An 18294-nucleotide genomic window follows, 5' to 3' on the forward strand; every position below is an offset into this window, starting at 1 on the left:
TGACTAAAGAAAACGTGTTAAAACTGTGATGCTAGTATACATAAAGCATTATAAATGAGTTTAAGTGCCTCATGATTCTCACTCTTCATCTTTTCATAAATAATTGTTGTACTTTAGTTATTATAATGTTATATATACTGTATATGACTTGCAATGTATGTTTCATTGTGGTGTTCATGTGTAAATAGTTACAAACGCATTCAAACATATTGAATTTATCAGTTGGAGAGTTTTATTGAACACTTGGCAAGTAAAATGTAAAAACCAGCATGGTTCTGTCTATTTGTGTCTTTTTATATAACTCATAAATTCCATTATAATTATTTTGTGATTTTTTTTTTTTTTTTTTGAGTGTGTATTTTGTGAATTTATTAAATGCCAGCACAGTGCAACAACAAACATACTGAAATGAGCCTTCACAATAGATGCTTTACAATGAACTCTGTTAGAGACCTACATATGGCAATTTATCTGTTCAGTGAAATACCTTACCTCACCTTTTCTGCATCACTTTTACAACATTACAAATCCCTCAGTTCTCGCCATTTCTGAAAAGCTAATGTTGATTCTTGTTTTATTACAAGCTCTGTTGCGTTCTCTTTTTGCCAGCAGACTCTCCTCTGTTTGGTGTTTATTTAAACAGGTGGTTCCCCAGAGGTTCAAGGTTTATCTGCTCCATGTCAACATTTCTGGCTCGTTGTGGCAACTAACCTACGCCACTCCCACACGGGTCAAAGTAGCTGGAGCAACTTTTCTCTATTTACAGATATGACACGACACTCTCTGACGAGTGATGCAAGTAAACAATTAACACTTACAACAGGCTTACCATAGTGAATTAGGATGAGACAAAAACAAATTTTAGAAGGATTGATGTGTATTGACAAAAGGTTACATAGTTCATCTTTAATCTGCATGTCAAATTATTTAATTGTGAGTGATGGGTCTGAACATGGACATTTGCTCATTGAGGCAACTTTGGGCAATGTTTTTTCTTATGAGTCTGTAGATGCGATATTTGGTTAAAACTCTTCCCACATGAAGAGCACTGGTGTGGCTTCTCTCCAGTATGAACTCTCTCATGATCTTTCAAGGATTTTGAGTAAGAGAAATTCTTTTCACAGTGTGAGCACTCATACGGTTTCTCTCCAGTATGAATTCTCTGGTGTGATTTTAAGGCACTGGACGTAGTGTAGGTCTTCCCACATTCAAAGCACATATGAGGTCTCTCACCAGTATGCACACGCTCATGCTGTTTTAAAGAGTGCAATTCTGAAAAACTCTTTCCGCAAAAAGAACAAATGTGTGGCTTCACATCTGCATGAACTTTAAGGTGTGCTCTTAAGCTTGATGCCAAAACAAATGTTTTATCACACTGATCACAGCTGAATGATTTCACTCCAGTGTGAGAGTGCAGATGACTGTTGAGAACGCTTTTGCGCTTGAAACTCTTTTCACACTGAGTGCATGTGAATGGTCTTTCTCCAGTGTGAACTCTCATGTGCTCATTTAGATGTCTTTTATGTATGAAACTCTTTTCACACTGGGTGCATGTGAAAAGATTTTCTCCAGTGTGAATTCTCATGTGTCGCTTAAGGTCTGATTTATGCATGTAACATTTTCCACACTCAGTGCAGGTGAAAAATCCTTTGACTCCAGATTTTCCAGCTTGTTTTTGTGTGACATTCTCTTCAGTCTTTGAAACGACTGCATTTCCATCTTCATTTTTGAAATCATGAGGTTTTTGTTGTTGTTTGTCTTCATTCACTTCCACCGAGTCTAAAATCAACATCACAAATGCACACAATTCAAAATAATAATAGTAATAGTACTATTAAATAGTATCAAGTAAATAGTAAAAAAAAAATACAAAAATAAAAATAACTGAACAAGTTAAAGTACGTTTATGTCAGTTTACATCTTAAATGTTCCTCAGCAGTCATTAAAGAGAATTAAGGAACACTTTTCAAGTTATGACTATAACCATGTTTCCCTGAGAAAACATTGATGCTGTGGGAAAGTCATCAACACACTCCATTTTCATTGGCTGGCAACAGTCTGTGAAATCATTAGTGGAAAACCCGGAAGTATAAGAGGGTGCCTATAATACACATCATCAACTTTTTTTTTGTCTGAAGGAGACAAGCAGACAGGCCCAATGACATGGCAATGAGATGCAGTGCCTCGTTCCCCTTCTCAGGGAACCACGGTTACAGTCGTAACCTGAGACATTCCCTTTCGAAGTGGAACTGAACACTGCATCTTGAATTGACGCTATGGGGAACAAATTCCCACTCCGTCTTGAATATGCATAAGCATAGTGGGACATAGCATACATCGACTGAACAGATTAATTTAGCTGGAGTCCAAGCATCAACCCAGGGCGCATCCATAAAACGAGTTACATAGACCATCTAGTGGTAGCATCACCTTACTCATTATCTCCCATAAATATAGAAGATATTCCAGCTTCTGTCTTAGCAAGGGAAGTCCTGGCCAATACAACATCCCTCCCTTGCAGGTTATCCTAGCCCTAAAAGCAGAACTCTAAGAAATAAAATGGCTTAGCTGTGACAGCCTCTCTACACTTGACACAGCTCTTAGGGAATGATTGCCTCAGGGAGAAAAGAAAATGGACTGCGACCTTGGCCATAACCATTTCCCCCGGGGAATGTAATTTCCCCACATACTTCATTCACCCTGCATCAACCCTAAGGGGGTACCCAAAGCAACTGTCCACAGGGGAGTGTACAATTTTACTTTAAACCCTAACACAGAGGAAAATATAGCTCAACCCTGGAAAAAAAAAAAAGATACTTCAGGGTTTCAGAGTGGAGCAAGAGAGCTGGAGACAGCCAACCTTTGCCCATAGCCACTGAACCATGCCACTGTCACTTTGGGGGGCAGGATATTCTCAGACATGTGCCTATCCTCCTACCTAAAATGAAGTATTTTTGCTGAAACTGCACAGACACGCATAAATCGCAATCAAGCACTGCTCAGCGTGCATCTGAGACAAACGACAGAGAGCGGTTTCCGATTCCCATTTTGCCAAAAACCTGCTCTAATACTGTGCTAAATTGGCTATGGTTGCTCTCCACAGGAGGGGCCATGAAGATAATGAAGGGTCTGAACTAGAGGATGACACGGGAGTGAATTTTCACTCCTGTCCCGTCCCACTCCCATAGAAAGAAATCTTGTCCCGTCCCAATCCCAGACCAAAGTTTAAAAAATAATCCCATCCCATCCCGCTCCTGGTAAATTGACTCCCACTCCCATCCCGCTCCTGTACCGCTCCCATATATTTTTTTCTTCAATTAGTGTTTAGTTAATACATAGAATTTGATTTAATCTGCTCTCTATCCTGTTTTAGACCAGCTGCTGAGCCCGTTTCTATATTTTCTCCAGAAAATAGAAGACAGCAAATAAAAGAAAAACAGTACATAGCTCACACCATGTCTACAATATTTTAATAAACCCAAACAGCACATAAAGCTGCATTTTACTCATTTATTGTTGAGTAAACAATACATTTAGAGTTTACATTTATAGTTTTTTTTAATTACATGTTAACGATCATCAATTATGCTTAATATTTCAGACTTTCCGACCAGTTCTGTGAACTTAATAGACATGTCATTAATTCTGACTTTGCACTGTAAATAATTTTTTGCCACATTGACTTATCCACGGCTGTTAGCTCCCTCCATCACTGCTCTTTGAATTCCGGCGGGAAGCCGTGACAAAAAGCACTGATGGCTTCTGGGACGGCTGGGTCGTGTAGTTATATTTTAATTGCGTTACATTCAGACATCCCAACCTGAAAAAAGTCATTTTATGGATATAATATGATATATTATATTATACTATACTATACAAGTAAAGTCATGTTCTAATATATAATTTCTATAGGCCTATGCAATTATTTGTAAAAAAAAAAATATATATATATATATGTAAAATTATGTAGTTCACTTTTACTATTTACATAAGCTGCTTATACTATTTATGTAAACTGCTTTTATTTATATTTCATTGCAACTTTAAACAGGTCTAAGGAGTTTGTTGTTTTCATGTAGCCTTGGCAACTAGCCGACCTGAAAAATATGCACATGAAATGAAACTTGTTTAACTCAACCATAACATGTCAGTAACAAATTGTACAGCGTGCAAGATTGTCATTATGTTTATACTTTATACTTTAGTTTTTTGGGGCACTCTCCCTCTGCAATGGCGCTCCAGTTTCTAGATACACTGAACTGATTAATTCGGTTCGGGAGAAGAGATAAAAGCCCGCCCACACTGACAATTGATTGGTTGACTTACCGAAACAAGCCAATCAGGATGCTCTCCGTCTTACATGCGCTTCATTATTTGCACACCAGCACACACACGCAAGGTCTCTCCCTCTCTCTCCCTCTCTGCCGTGCGCGCGTGCACAGTTTGTGTCTCGCATGTGCGCTCTTGCTGGCTCGCTCTAGATTGCGGGAGAATTTAACTAATTGCGGGCATCAGGGAGCCGCTATAAATATGCGGGAGACTCCCGGAACTTCCGGGAGACTTGGGATGTCTGTACATTGTAGGCGTATTAAAAGGAAACTACAAAATGGTGCATTTACTTTTTTCTTTTTTTGTCGTCTGTGCTATTGGTTGATTCCCGCTCCCGTCTGCTCCCGTTAACCATTTATCCTGTACCGTCCAAATCCCGTGATTAATAGCAAAGATGACTCCCATCCTGCAGGAATCCCACGGGAATCCCGTGACCCGTGGGATTCCCGAAAAAATGTCAGCCTCTAGTCTGAACATCAAGGACCTCTACAATCTATCAATCCAGCCCTGGACCGAGGCCACAGATGAGCATATCGAACCACAGCATTGCTCTAGATTTGGCAATATAACAGAATGCAATCTTTTTTCTTTTTTTGCGACTAACGCTCTTAATGTTAGTCCAAACTCTAGTGCCTATCACAGAAGTCCATGAAGGTAACCTCAGAATTTTTCTCGGCTAGAGGGAGAATGAGGGAAGGGGGGTGATACGTCCCACCCTGGCATTTTGAGGGCATCTCCTGGAAGCTGCTGACTGAGACTCAAAAGATCTAAGATTAAAACATCAAGGAGAAATCATTTATTTTTCTCCTCTTCATAGATACATTTCCGTGGCAGCTAGGCTTGCTGCTATAATCGGTGTAACCAGTGTTCAGCCGTATCATCAGTTACATCACTTGCCCACTGCGGCACTGCCCGCCACCATCGTTTAAATTTTTTTATAGTAATAAAAATAAATTAGGTAAGTTAAAGAACAGACTACACTACACTTAAAAACTGAATGCATCTGCTCAATTCAGCATGAACCAAACAACAGTTGCAGCCCAGAACAGCAGCAGGAGTCCAGCAGCAGATTTCACTTCACCCATTTTGCCTCACTCTTAACTGACAAGACAATGGCGAAAGATTTGGTTTCAAAGTGAAATGTAAAAGCGTCTATTTAAGCAAGTTTGTCATTATACCATTTGGTTTTTGACAAAAAATTACACTCCCACTGGTGTAATATTGGAGAATATGGCAGGAGGAACCGATATTAAGTCAGAGGATGCCGCCAAAACAAAGGGGGTGGTTGCAGGAGATGAAGACCGAGAATACGGTTCGTTTCCAACATTTCATGTTGGACTACATCACCATATTATCTACATGCAGTACTGGTTTTCAACATGACAACTTATACATCATGCAAACCAGCCTTGGACACAAATTTCACAGAAAAAGTTGATGGTAGCATGTGCTACTGGGCAACTCGGCTCACAAAAAGTCAGCAACCTGCTAGAAGAGGTGAGGGCACAGACTAAGACACCATTGGTGCAGAGTTTCACAGGATTATTGATAATACAGGTAAGTACATGGACAGCAGATTTACAAATCTGTCTGAAAAACCTCTGTCTTGTTTCAAAGTTTTTGACCTTTCTACTCTTCCCCACTCCAGAGAAGAGCTGGCAAATTATGGGGTTGAAAAGGTGGATTATCTTGTCACACAGTAGCAAGCAGGGTAGCAAGCTAGATTGCTTGTACAAAGATCTCCTCACTGAGAATCCAGAACACCTCTCTCATGTCTTGTTGTTGGTGAAATTAATGCTGAGACTAAGTCCATCGACAGCCATCTGTGAGAGAAGATTTTCCTGCATGAACCGAGTGAAAACATATCACACTTCTCTACAGTCTGAAAAACTGAATGATCTCATGCAACTCTCCATAAATGGGGAAGCGGTTGAATATTTTTGTCCTGACAGAGCAGTAAATTCCTGGATGTTTTCTGGAAGAGGTTCAAGACACCACCTGGAACATAAAACCCCAGCAAGAACAAAGAGCAGAGAAGTTGAGACTGATGGACAGGAGGAGAAAGCTGATGGAGACACTATGCCCTCAATATCGAGTGGCATTTTCTTATCTGTGACTGCAGTTGATATCTGACAGACTGATTCATGTTCCATACTGTTGATGCATATTTGTATTGATGATTCTAATTTAATTATTTTATATCCGATTGTTGATATTTGTGTTTTGAAAACGTTTTTAACTCCTAACCAATTTTCTACATTAAACATTTTTTTTTTTTTTAGGCTAGTAAAATTAATTTCGGGCTACCAAAATCTGAAGAGTGCCTGCCTGAAAGGCTACCGGCGATTTTGAAATTTTGTGAGCCCTGATTAAGAATAATATAGTTAAGCTAATGACTGTCATCAGCCAATGAAATTGGAGTGTGTTCACACATGCTTCAGACATCGGTCACACTGATGACTTCCCCCATAACATCAATCCAAGACAGTGTTGAGTTCAAATGGGAACACTAACCTGTTTGTTCCGCTGTATCTTCATTTCTCATTCTGCAGGGTTCTTCCTCAGTCTCCATCTTTACAATATGTCAATTGTTTCTCCTGGAGTAATTCCTACTAGTAATACTTCTTCACCTGTAGGAAGATGGGAATGGGGTTATGCAATACAAACTTCCATATTCTTTAAAACGGGTTGTATCATTACTAATTCAGGTCTTGTGTAGTGCTTTGTTAAATATAAAGGCATTTTACTCAAGATGCCTTCAAAGTAGCTACCAAAGTTTGGTATTTATCTGACTTAATTAGATACCCGCAATCAAACGGTCCTGAGCGTATTCGGTTTGAGCACTGAAGAGAGTGTAAAATATAACATTTACAACATTTCTATTTGCAACATTGAACTGTAACCAAAATCACAGAGAAGTCTATTGAGCGCATGAATACAGTGGCCAATAAGAGGTGTTTATTTTAGTCAGGAATCGGGATCCCCTTTTTTCTTTGAGGGCAATCTCACCGAGATCTGAATGCTCACAAATCCTTTCATTATTACCAACAGTGCAATGTAAATAAAAGTTTAATTGTGCTGCTTTGATTATAACAGGAGTTTTCACAAGAGTCCAAAACTTAACTGAAGTGATTGATAGGGAGGAGATGCCAATCTGTATAGGCCTATCCCATTCATTATTTCAGTAAAAGTAGTGTTTTTCATGCTGCTAACACACTACACACTGTTTCAGGATTGCATTGCCGCGCTCACACACCCTTTTGGAGGGATTCAAACATTCACAAGAATTAACAAGAAAAACTCACGCGGTGAGTTGAAAGGATTACAGTTTATGAAGAGCAATATTACAGACATGTTAAACCAAACATGAGATTCTTAGTGTACACCGGTAAATTATTTGTGGGATTCATCGTAAATGAAATCGGGCGAGCAGACCACAAATGTGCAGTATGTTGACCTTTTTCATACTGTTACAGCGGAATACAAAGGAAATAATCAAGAGAAAAAGAATGCAGCGAATGAAAAGTGCTATTGCCATGGATTTTCTTGTTATACCACCTCACATTAAATAAATCAAAGCGTAACATTATTCTCAAGTCTGAACATGAGAACATAAAGGGAATTTTACAGCTAATTTAGTCAAACTCAAAATTACTGAAATAAATCATTTCAAATCATAAGGCTGTGCTACGAATAATCTTTATCCTTCATAAGGATTATTTGCACCGGACATGATCAGTTTTTTGGCTGTGTCGGCTGTGTCTGATAATGACAATGAGTCAGCTTACCGCGGAAACTGTTGATAACGGCTAGACAGGCGGTAGAAGATAGTGTCAAAAAAAGAGAGTTGAGGACATTGAAAAAACAAACAACATGGATAAAAAACGGTGGAGCAGTGGAGCCACAAAATGGAAAGCTAGAAAGGGAGAAGGAGAGCAGAAAGGATTTAATTAGGAGTAATATTCCAAGTTTCCAACCATCTCCACTTTTTTTCAAAAGTCGGCTCGACGTAAATAAGCACAACATCCAGCCTCGCTATTGTTTAGCACAACATCCAGCCTCGCTATTTTGGATGAACCTGAGCATCCGTGCTAGCACGACTAGACAGAGAACCCCAGCCCGGCTGGAGTGACCTGTTCAAGTGCCCCCCCACCACCAGTCTCTGACTCTGCTTGAGACCGAAACCGAAGCAGGTGCTTCGGAAGCCGCTGAAGCGGCAGAGACCCAGCGGTGACGGAACTGGACTCTAATTTTCTTTTGCACTTCAAAACAAAAAGGAAAATGATCACTTGTTTTTTTGTTCACACTGGAATTTTCTTGTGTAGCACGTGTCGCCTATTTCTTTCTCACGTTGAGTGCGCGTATGTGAGAGAAAACAACAGAGGGCGCTCTCAGCTAAGAGACTGTGAGTCCAGTTCCGTGCAGACAGAAGTCAGTGAATGCGTAGGCGAACCCCAGCCAAGCACGTCAAATGGGGCAGAAAACATACATTCTGAATCAAAAAGTGTCATGGAAAAGAGAAAGTTCCAGATTGATTGGCTTTTGTATGATGATGAGGAAGATGTGATGATGTGATCAAGTACTGCAGTAGTGCTGAGCTCATTTCAAACATTTACAGGGAATTGAGGTAAATAAAGTGAAAGAGTCCAACTACATATCATTCATGATTGATGGAGCAACACATTATTCTGTGACAGAAAATTAAGCTATCCATGTCAGGTTTGACATGCTCATGCTGATGGTGTGACTGACTGCATTCCATCCTCAATGTCAAAATTTGGATTGGATGACTGAAAGCAAAAGCTTGTTGGATTCTGTGCTGATGGTGCAAATGTGAACATAGGCCAAACCACTGGTGTTGTTGCAAAATTGAGAGAGGACAGTCTGAAACTGATAGACATTCACTGTATGGCTCACACGCTAGAGCTGGCACTTCTTGGGATTTTGAAAGAGGTGACCTTAGTGAGTCGTGTAAATCAGTGTTTCCCAACCGGGGTGCCGTGTAAAAGTCCTTCAAATAATAGTTTTTTTTTTTTTAATTTTTCAAATAATTCTCTCTTTGTAAACTTCGTGGTGTAGCGATCGACGTCATTCTCGCATGAAGAAGAAAGCGACACAGTAAACAACAATGGAAGACATACAGCAGATCTTGTTCTTACTTTAGACAAATAAAGTCTGGTGAGTAAAATAAAAAGATTACTAGCCAATGGCAGCTCAAGCTTCATTCCATAGAGGTTTGTAGCTAGGGGTGTAAGGATTCATTAATTTTCTCGATGCATCAATTACAAATCCTGACGATCGATCTTGATACATGTATTTTTAAATCGTGAATCGTTGATTTCAGTCAAAAATCGATGTAAAATGCTAAACATACACACCAAACTTCTAAAGCCAAATGGCGTGTTATCTGTACGCATTTTGAGCTATCCGCGTGTATGTCTACGCTATGTGATTCCGCGTGTATGTGTACGCCGAAACGAACCATCATCTCCGCGTGTATGTCTACGCCGTGTGATTCCGTGTGCATGTCTACGCCGTGTGATTCCGCGTGAATGTAAATGGATTTATAAACATCCTAAATTATGTTTTTTTGAAAATATAAAAATGCAGAATGTTTCTTGTGATGGGTAGGTTTAGGGGCAGGGGCAGTGTGTGTGTGTGTGATGGGTAGGTTTAGGGGTAGGGACAGTGTAGGGGGATAGAATGAAACGGCGTTGATAAACACGCTAAAAAGCGATTATGCGCCTTGATAGCACGCCAAAATGGCATACGAATTTCCGTGTCATACATACGCCATTTCATTAGATCATTCTGAAGAATCGAATGAATCACGATACGATAGCAATTCGGTGCTTTTAAATAAACATTAGATTATACTACATGCGTGAATTAATGGAGACGTTGCGCCACCAGCCAATGGCAGGTACTTTTTCAAAGTGGCAGGTGGAATGTAAAACATATTTTTATTGGTTACTACTTAAAACATTCCTTGTAACGGATTGGAAAGCTTTTGTCAAAGAATGCTGTTGCTAAGTAACAATAATGCACTTTTGTCGAGTAACTAATTTGATTTGTTTTGGAACGGACCGTGACACATATAGCTGAGCTGAGGTAACGTAGACTAACCATGTTCCATAGACTTTTTGCCATTCACCGCACGCCAGCGACCACTCCTCCATTGTTGAGAGTCAGACAAGCATGTTTGTGTGTCATTCCCTGGGTGAATACCCATTGGACAGTCCACACTTTGATTGATGTCTTTTGGACCAATAGTATTTGAGGAAAGTGGGGAAAAGTACCTCCTCTGCACGTGTATGGAAGATGATGAGCGTTAACGGTGTTCCGTACTGGCTTACAATGGTGTTCCATACACAGCGCATAACTTGATTTCAACGGCGAAAATGGACATTTAATGGATACATTTTGAGCTGTTCATTCGAAGAAAACATAATTTAAAAGAATAATAAAGGCAAGTACCTTTTTATTTGGTTAAAACGTAAGTTAATTGCTGCTTTAATAACCTAGAAGACCATGCGAGTTAAGCATGATTGTGTTGTGATATTAATTATGAACCATGTGAAACGTTAGTGAATAACGTTACCATATCTTTCTGAAGACAAAGAAGAAGGGCAAACAATTTGCATTGATTTAAAAGATTTAATGATTAACATTAACAAATTTGAGAACTTCAAAACATAAATAAGGATGTGTGTGTGTGTGTGTGTTTGTTTATAACTATTTACATTTAACGTTAACACTAAACTGATTTAAAAATACCTTAACTAGAAATTAGTTTACACTATTTACATTGTGTGTGTGTGTGTGTGTGTGTGTGTGTGTGTGTGTGTGTGTGTGTGTGTGTGTGTGTGTGTGTGTGTGTGTGTGTGTGTGTGTGTGTGTGTGTAAAATGTTTTTATGTGGAAAGACAACATTTATGGCAAAGCCTGTCAGTGTCTGGCACTTCCTCCACCCCTGCACACTCCACGTGGAACCACAAATGGCACAGCTCACACTGGACCCATTCATCAGTGGCCTCATCTTCTGAGCCAGGTGGGACCACTCTACAGCAGAGAGCGCTGTTCTCTCCACCATCTTCAGTCGGAGGCTTGACGCTTGTTTTTTTTTTGCTCCGCACTCGCACCACCTAATAAAGTAAAACATGAAAAACTAATTAGCACACTTAAAAATAAATACAAGTAGCTTAAAGGAGGAATTATCATTGTATTAATGTTAAAATTACCTGGGTTGTGTCCACAGCACCCCTGGACAGCGGAAAGATGCCAGCCTTGCGGAACCCAGCCTTGATGTTCTAGGCTGTGACAGCAGTGGGGTAAACATTTGTGAGGAGAGGTGAAAACCTCTTCTTCCCCACGACAAGATCCCCTCGAACCAGACCCATCCTGGAAGCCATGGTGGAGAAAGCATTCTTCAGTGGATTGAAGATAGCAATATCCAGGGGCTGAAGGATGTGTGGTGTGGGCAGGTAGGCAGATAATTTCAATATTGTTATCCCACGTGTGTCTCGTGTTGGTCCATGATTAAAATAAGGGGACTCTCTACAGGAGCATATTTAATAAAATGCCGGAGCCTTTTCAGGAAGAGCTCCGAGTCCATGTAACCTTTCTCCTGGATGGCATAGAGGGCGTTAGGGGCCCATCCAGCCTATAGGCACTACTTGGAAGACAGCCGGGCAAAACGATAAAGGGTGGAATGCGGTCACATGCATTCACACAGCAGTGCGCAGTGATGTCTTTGCTATTTTGCACATTGTCAAAATATTTGTATATTGTTATTTTATTATCTGTGTCTTGTCACTGTCATTCTGTTGCACTGTGGAGCTTCTGTCACTACATCAAATTCCTAGTATGTGTAAACATACCTGGCAATAAAGCTCATTCTGATTCTGATTCTGATGTGCTCCCTGGTCATCTGCTGCTGCTGCTGCTGGTAGACATGCTTCCTCCCAGTCTGGCACAGGACCTTTTCCCTGGACCGAGGCTTGTCCCCAAAAGCCAGTCTCATCGCAGTTGTAAATGATGTGGGGCTTGTCCTCTAAACCATGTTTGATATAGAGGGCCTAATACAACTGGAAGGAACCTTCAGTGGCCTCTGGTGTACCACCGGGAACTCTCACCACCAAACATCACTTGGCCCCTTCTCCAGCTTTACAGTGGTGCTCTGGGATCTGCCACTCTCTTTTATGATTCCAGTGGTGTGGGGAATACTATATTTTTTGGCTGTTGCCCTCAAACTCGCTCCTGCCTTCACTTCCTCAACTGCCTTCTCTAGCATCTCCTTTGCGTACTGCCTTTTCTTTCCTGAGATCTTTATACTGACTTTCCTTTGAAATGAAATATTATATAACGTTAACTGTTATATTTTAACTTAATCATGCATCATTAACTTCAAGTTATATAATTACAAAATCATTTGATGTATAAAATCTTAAATGTGTCAATTGATGTATGAAATCTTATTAAATATGTGTGAATATCCTATCGTGTTTAAGTTAAATAACGTAATGTTACTTTTTATGAAAAGTTGGCTATGAAATAACATCAATTGAGTTATGTTAGATCATGTTTAACTTTTTTTAAAGAAAGACAATTTAAAATGTAAAAATATTCAATCCATGTAACTTGCACGCAGGATGATGGACAAACCTGTCTCAGTCATCGCCCGCAATTGACGTTTACAAATTCAAATTTCAAAGCATTTATTCAACAAAAATTTAAATTTTGTGATTACATAATATTCATTTCATAAAGATTGTAATACTGTGAGAAGCATAATTTAAATCGAAATGTACATTTTCGCTGCACTAGTTGTCTCCCCACATAAAGCTGCAGTCTGGGCCAAGCTTGCCCATCATGTATTTTCAACGGCATAGTAGGGTAGGAGGGGGGGGGGGGGGGGGGGGGGGGGTTCACCTCTAACCGAAAGTAGGGATGCACGATATTGGATTTTTGGCGATATCCGATATTTTCCAACTAATTTTGCCCGATGCCGATATCGATACCGATATATGTTTATTTTTTCCCTTTGTTTGGAAACCACCATTTTGAGCAAAAAATGTTTTTTTTTTTTTTTCATTCTGGTTTCAGATTTCTGAGGTCTCCTTACTAAAAGGATACTTGTTAAAGATAAATAAATGTTAATAAAGTTCTTTTTATATTAAGAGTATATTAAAAGCGCTGAAAATAACAATAATAAAGTCAGTAATTTTTTAACCCAGACAGATGCAGTTGTAATCTAAATATTTTATTTTTGGATTTAATGTTTGTGCACATGAAGTGGGGGTGGAATGGGATCAGTTGATGCTGTATTTAGCTTCAGATAAAAAAAAATTAACAATTATTTTAGAGCTCCTTGGATTATTTTTCATCATCAATTTCATATAAGTTTATTTATCTGTAATAAAATGTTATGTAAAAGTATTTAATTTACAAGTGCCATGCTTGTGCTTTGACTTCATAACTGCTTTATTTATTCAGATAAAGAAGTAACTTTTTGTTATTCGTGTATTCTACTTTTCATTTTATTACTGTAACAACATCGCCCCCACTAAATAGGCTATATATAACATTTTACCGTTCGGGCACTAGGACCTGGAGGAGCTTCAGCTGCTGTAGAGGCTGCATATAGAGTGGGGAGACACGACTGTGCTTGTTTTGGGCTAGTTTTGTTGTGAAAACCTGGCAATCCTGCGTTGATTCACAAATTCAAGGCAGCATTTAAAAACTCTCAATATAAATCACCATACATGCAATGCATTTGCTTGTTTTCACTTGAAGAATGACCACACGGCTGACGTGATCTTATCGCTATAGAAGTCCTTCCTTGCACACGTGAGTTATTGCAGGCGCATATCAACACGTTATCATATCGGCAAGGCATATCAGCATAATTTTTTCATATCGGCCGATGCCGATTTTTATATTTTAAGCGTTTATCGGCCGATTCCGATGTCGTGCAGATAATATCTTGCATCCCTAGTTTTAGCGCTAATGAGGCATAACAGTTAAAGCCAGAGGCGACATGCTCTCATCTCCCGGCGGCGCACGCGATCACGTGGTTCATGGAGCGCTCAATACTTCTAGTGCTGTATCAATACATTTGAATGGCTTTAGCTGTGGATACACAACAGCTTCACAATAGAGATGTTTGCAGCAATTTTTGGTAAACCGTACAGCATAGTGTGCATTGATTATTACGTCAACCACATTTACAGTATCACCTTATTACGGAGAGTGATGGAGATGCAACATTGTTAACATTAATGTTTTTCTTGTATTTAGCCCTCAGGTATTCCTTACTAATTGGTCACACTCATACTCATTGGTGGTCAAATGTGACCATAACTTAACTATTTTTCAATTAAATAAATTTTCTATATTTTAGTTCAATAATATTTATTGAATATTTTGAGGAGATCTTTTGGTACTAAATACTATTTGTGAAATAATTATTGTCAATTAATGAGCACTTTAAATATTTTTCTTCTAATATTTGTATTATTTATATTACAATTAGTGTAGTAATTACGGTTAAAATAGAGAATTCCAATTCAAAGAGGCAAATTAGAGTAATTTTGTGGCTAGAAAAATAATAATTTTCCTTTGTAATGCCATTATTTGTAATACCCAAAAGGTTCCTTTATGGCTCTTTAATCAATATACATGTATCTAATCTAGTTGCTCAAAAAAGTATTGCAGTTTTGCACTTTAATAAATATTTAGATATGATTTAAATGTGAAATTTTAAAACGTTAATAACTTACATCCTAATATTTTTAATGATCAGGGGCGTCAGACTGGGGGTAAAACCAGTAGGCTACTGATTACCAGGGCCCCAAGGGCAGAGAGGGCCCTTGCAAATATATTTTAACATGGAACATGGGGGCCCATCAGGACTGCCTATGCATAGGGCCCGGGATTTTGTTCTAGCCCCTGTTAATGATACTTAAATAAGCACACACAAGTGAATGTTAATGAATGGGAGCACATATAATTTAACCCAAGAAACGTTTAAAATAGTGCTAAAATAGAGCTACGGCGAACTTATTTGAATACTTACATATGAATTGATACTGAATCAAGATCGATTGAATATGCAGACAAAACGGTGTATGTTGTCAAAGAAATTCACTAAACTATAATGTCCTCTACAGAGGCAAAACCTCTATTCTGCGTCTCAGGAGGATATTTCTGTCTCATGCAGAGTGAATCCAGTATATATATTTAGATGTCACTTCCGAAACTTTGCAGCATGCAGTTGGCCGTCAGTCCTCTTAGCAGCATGAAAATCAATAGTTTTATTCAATGGATTTTATAGACTATATAGCCTCGAGTTTTTGCGAGCCTGCATTAACTCAGCACTGCACTGCAAAAAAGGGGTGTCTAAAAACATAAAAACACTAAATCAAAGGGAAAAGATACTCAAAATAAGTTAAATGATCTGTCCATGCAGCAAGATAATTTCACTTGACAAGATTTCTTGAATTAAGATTATAGTGTAAAGTTAAACACTTAAAATAAGAAAGAATTTCACTAAATTAAGAAATTCCAAAAGAAAGAACCAAATAATTTGCAGTGTGAATAAAAACTCAAGAGATCTGGCTACATTACTAACCGCTGCAAAAACACGCAAATAGATGGCGCTCTCACAATTGGCGCTCTCCAGAGCACGAACACAAATCTGCACAATCTCGACTGAGGGTGCTTTTGCTTGCGTTTGAGGGTGTTTAAGCCTTGTTTATACTTTCGTCTGGCTCCGCAGCGCAAGCCTCCGCTGACTGCGCCCGAGCCTTGTCTGTTTGGGAGCACCTAAACCTTTCCTGGTGGGCCGCTCGCCAAACCCCACCACACCCCACATATTAAAGGTGCTCGAAGCGATGTCACACGTTTTTTAGGGCAAAACATTTTTTGTCACATACAGCAAACCTCTCCTCGCTATCCGCTAGCTGCCTGTCCCCTGAACACACTGTAAAAAAATGCAGTCTCTGTAGTCCGCCTAAGCTCCACAAACTGCAACAAAAACAAACGTGGGCAGTCTGGACCACGAAACTCAACAAACAGTGCTCCAGCCAAAAGCCGCAAAGAATGAATTGGGGTGGAAAATTTTAAATGTACATGTATAGATCAGAGAAATCAAAATTTTCGTGGGGGACCTCGCCCCCCAAACCACCCGCAATATAGCAAAACAATTATTTTTGTGGTAGAAAACGTTGTGGCACCAAGATCGGCTACTATGGGGGCCCTTGGGTTTGTTATAGCACCAGGGCCCTACGCATTCTTAAGGCCTGTTCACACCGGGACGATTTTCGCACGCGTTTATCGCCGACGTTTAACGCCTCGGGACTAAACAATGGGCGCCAATGTGAGTGTTCACACTGACGCGCAAAACGCCAGGCGTAAAAGCGTCATTTTTAAAAAAACGCCTCGGGTTCGTTTTTTTATTTTGACGCGGCGCGTAAAAAACTGTCCGACCAATGAGATCGGCGCTTTTGTTCACGTGCCTGGAGCTGCTGAAGTGACAGTAAAACACGACTTGGTGGCGCTCAAGCACAAAACAGTCTTGCCGAGCACACATTGATACGACGAAGAAGTAGTAAGTAGACAAAGAAGAAGATGAACTGCTAATGCTGCTTGCCAGTTAGCAAAAAGTGTGTGAATGGTTTTGTCCATATACATAATATGTCTATGGTTTTGGCAAGCATGTAAATACTGTCTCTCTTCTCCTTCTGTGTGACAAGCGAGTGTCAGAGGCTTAAAGTGCCGCAGCACCATCTTGTGTACCGGGAGCGCATCTACTGAATGTGCACGTTCACTCGGCGCAGCGCCAGTGAAAATCGCTTGGGTGTGAACACTCAAGACGCGCCGAAAAACGGCACGAAAAACGCTGGCGATAAGCGCGCGCGATATTCGTCCCGGTGTGTACAGGCCTTTAATCCGAGCCTGTTGTTGGCTTCACTGACTGAAGGTGTGAATTGTGGCTCATTTAGCAGATGATCATCACACTTACCACTCTCAATTATCCAGCTTTAAGTGTTTTGCTCAAACAGATTAGAAACAATTCAACTCCTCTTGCTGATTTAAATGGTGCTAGACATTAGATTTTAATCATTAAAGACTGTTCACCAGGTTTAATTTGTTCGTTCCATAAAATTAAAACACAATCCATAATCTTAAAAACAAGTGTAGTTTGAAAAAACAGTCAGTACGAGCTCACGTTTCACGCACATAATGTACAACATCAATCGGTTCATTTCTGAGTGATTCACTAAAATAAACTGAATCGTTTAGTTGTTTGGATTTAGATCGTCCCTGATAAATTATCAAATGAATGTACTTACAGTCTGAAACACAACAGATTTAGAGCAGAATGAACGGCGGTGTTCCACTTCTCATGTTTACGTCCCATTCCCTCGCTCACTTCTCTTCTCTTCTCCAAGACTCGGGTGTGTCTCATTGCTTCGGTTACACGAGCGCCCTCTAAAGGCGAACACCACATCTCTATTAAACCATCTAACCATATATTAGACACAAGACAACCAAGATAAGATGTTTTCTTATACAAGCAATCTCTCCGAATATGTTTGATTTGGGATAAAGATTCAAACATCAAATATCTGCTAATGAGTTTGTATTTGTATAAGATGGTAGAAGCTATTATTAATAAAAATGTGAGATATTAAGATATATGAAGATTTACCTTAAACTCCCCACAACTCCAGTTCTGTCCAATCATGCAAGTGTAAGTTAAATTTAGAATTGTATATATTACAAGTCAGTTTTAGATTTCTCCCAATAAAAATAAAATGAATGTCCTCACACAGCGGTTTGAATCGGTTAACTTGTTCTATGAATCACAATGGACTAGTACAAAACTAGTTCAAAATCTGCTCAAAATAAATTTAAGCAAATTCATTTTCATTACTTATTTATTAATAAATTGTCAAAATAT

The 18294-nt window shown here is 39.4% G+C and overlaps 1 long non-coding RNA gene across 1 annotated transcript; it reads right to left on the minus strand.

Moving 5' to 3' along the window:
- Positions 1-211: 211 nt before the first annotated feature.
- LOC307128035 lies at positions 212-17788 on the minus strand. Its single transcript, XR_013816726.1, has 3 exons — positions 17684-17788; positions 6844-6959; positions 212-1779 (listed from the first exon to the last, which is right to left on the minus strand). It is a non-coding gene; the product is annotated as an uncharacterized lncRNA (long non-coding RNA).
- Positions 17789-18294: the final 506 nt, after the last annotated feature.

This window comes from Gobio gobio (assembly GCF_949357685.1).
Source record: "Gobio gobio genome assembly, chromosome: 6".
In the NCBI taxonomy this organism is placed as follows: domain Eukaryota; kingdom Metazoa; phylum Chordata; class Actinopteri; order Cypriniformes; family Gobionidae; genus Gobio; species Gobio gobio.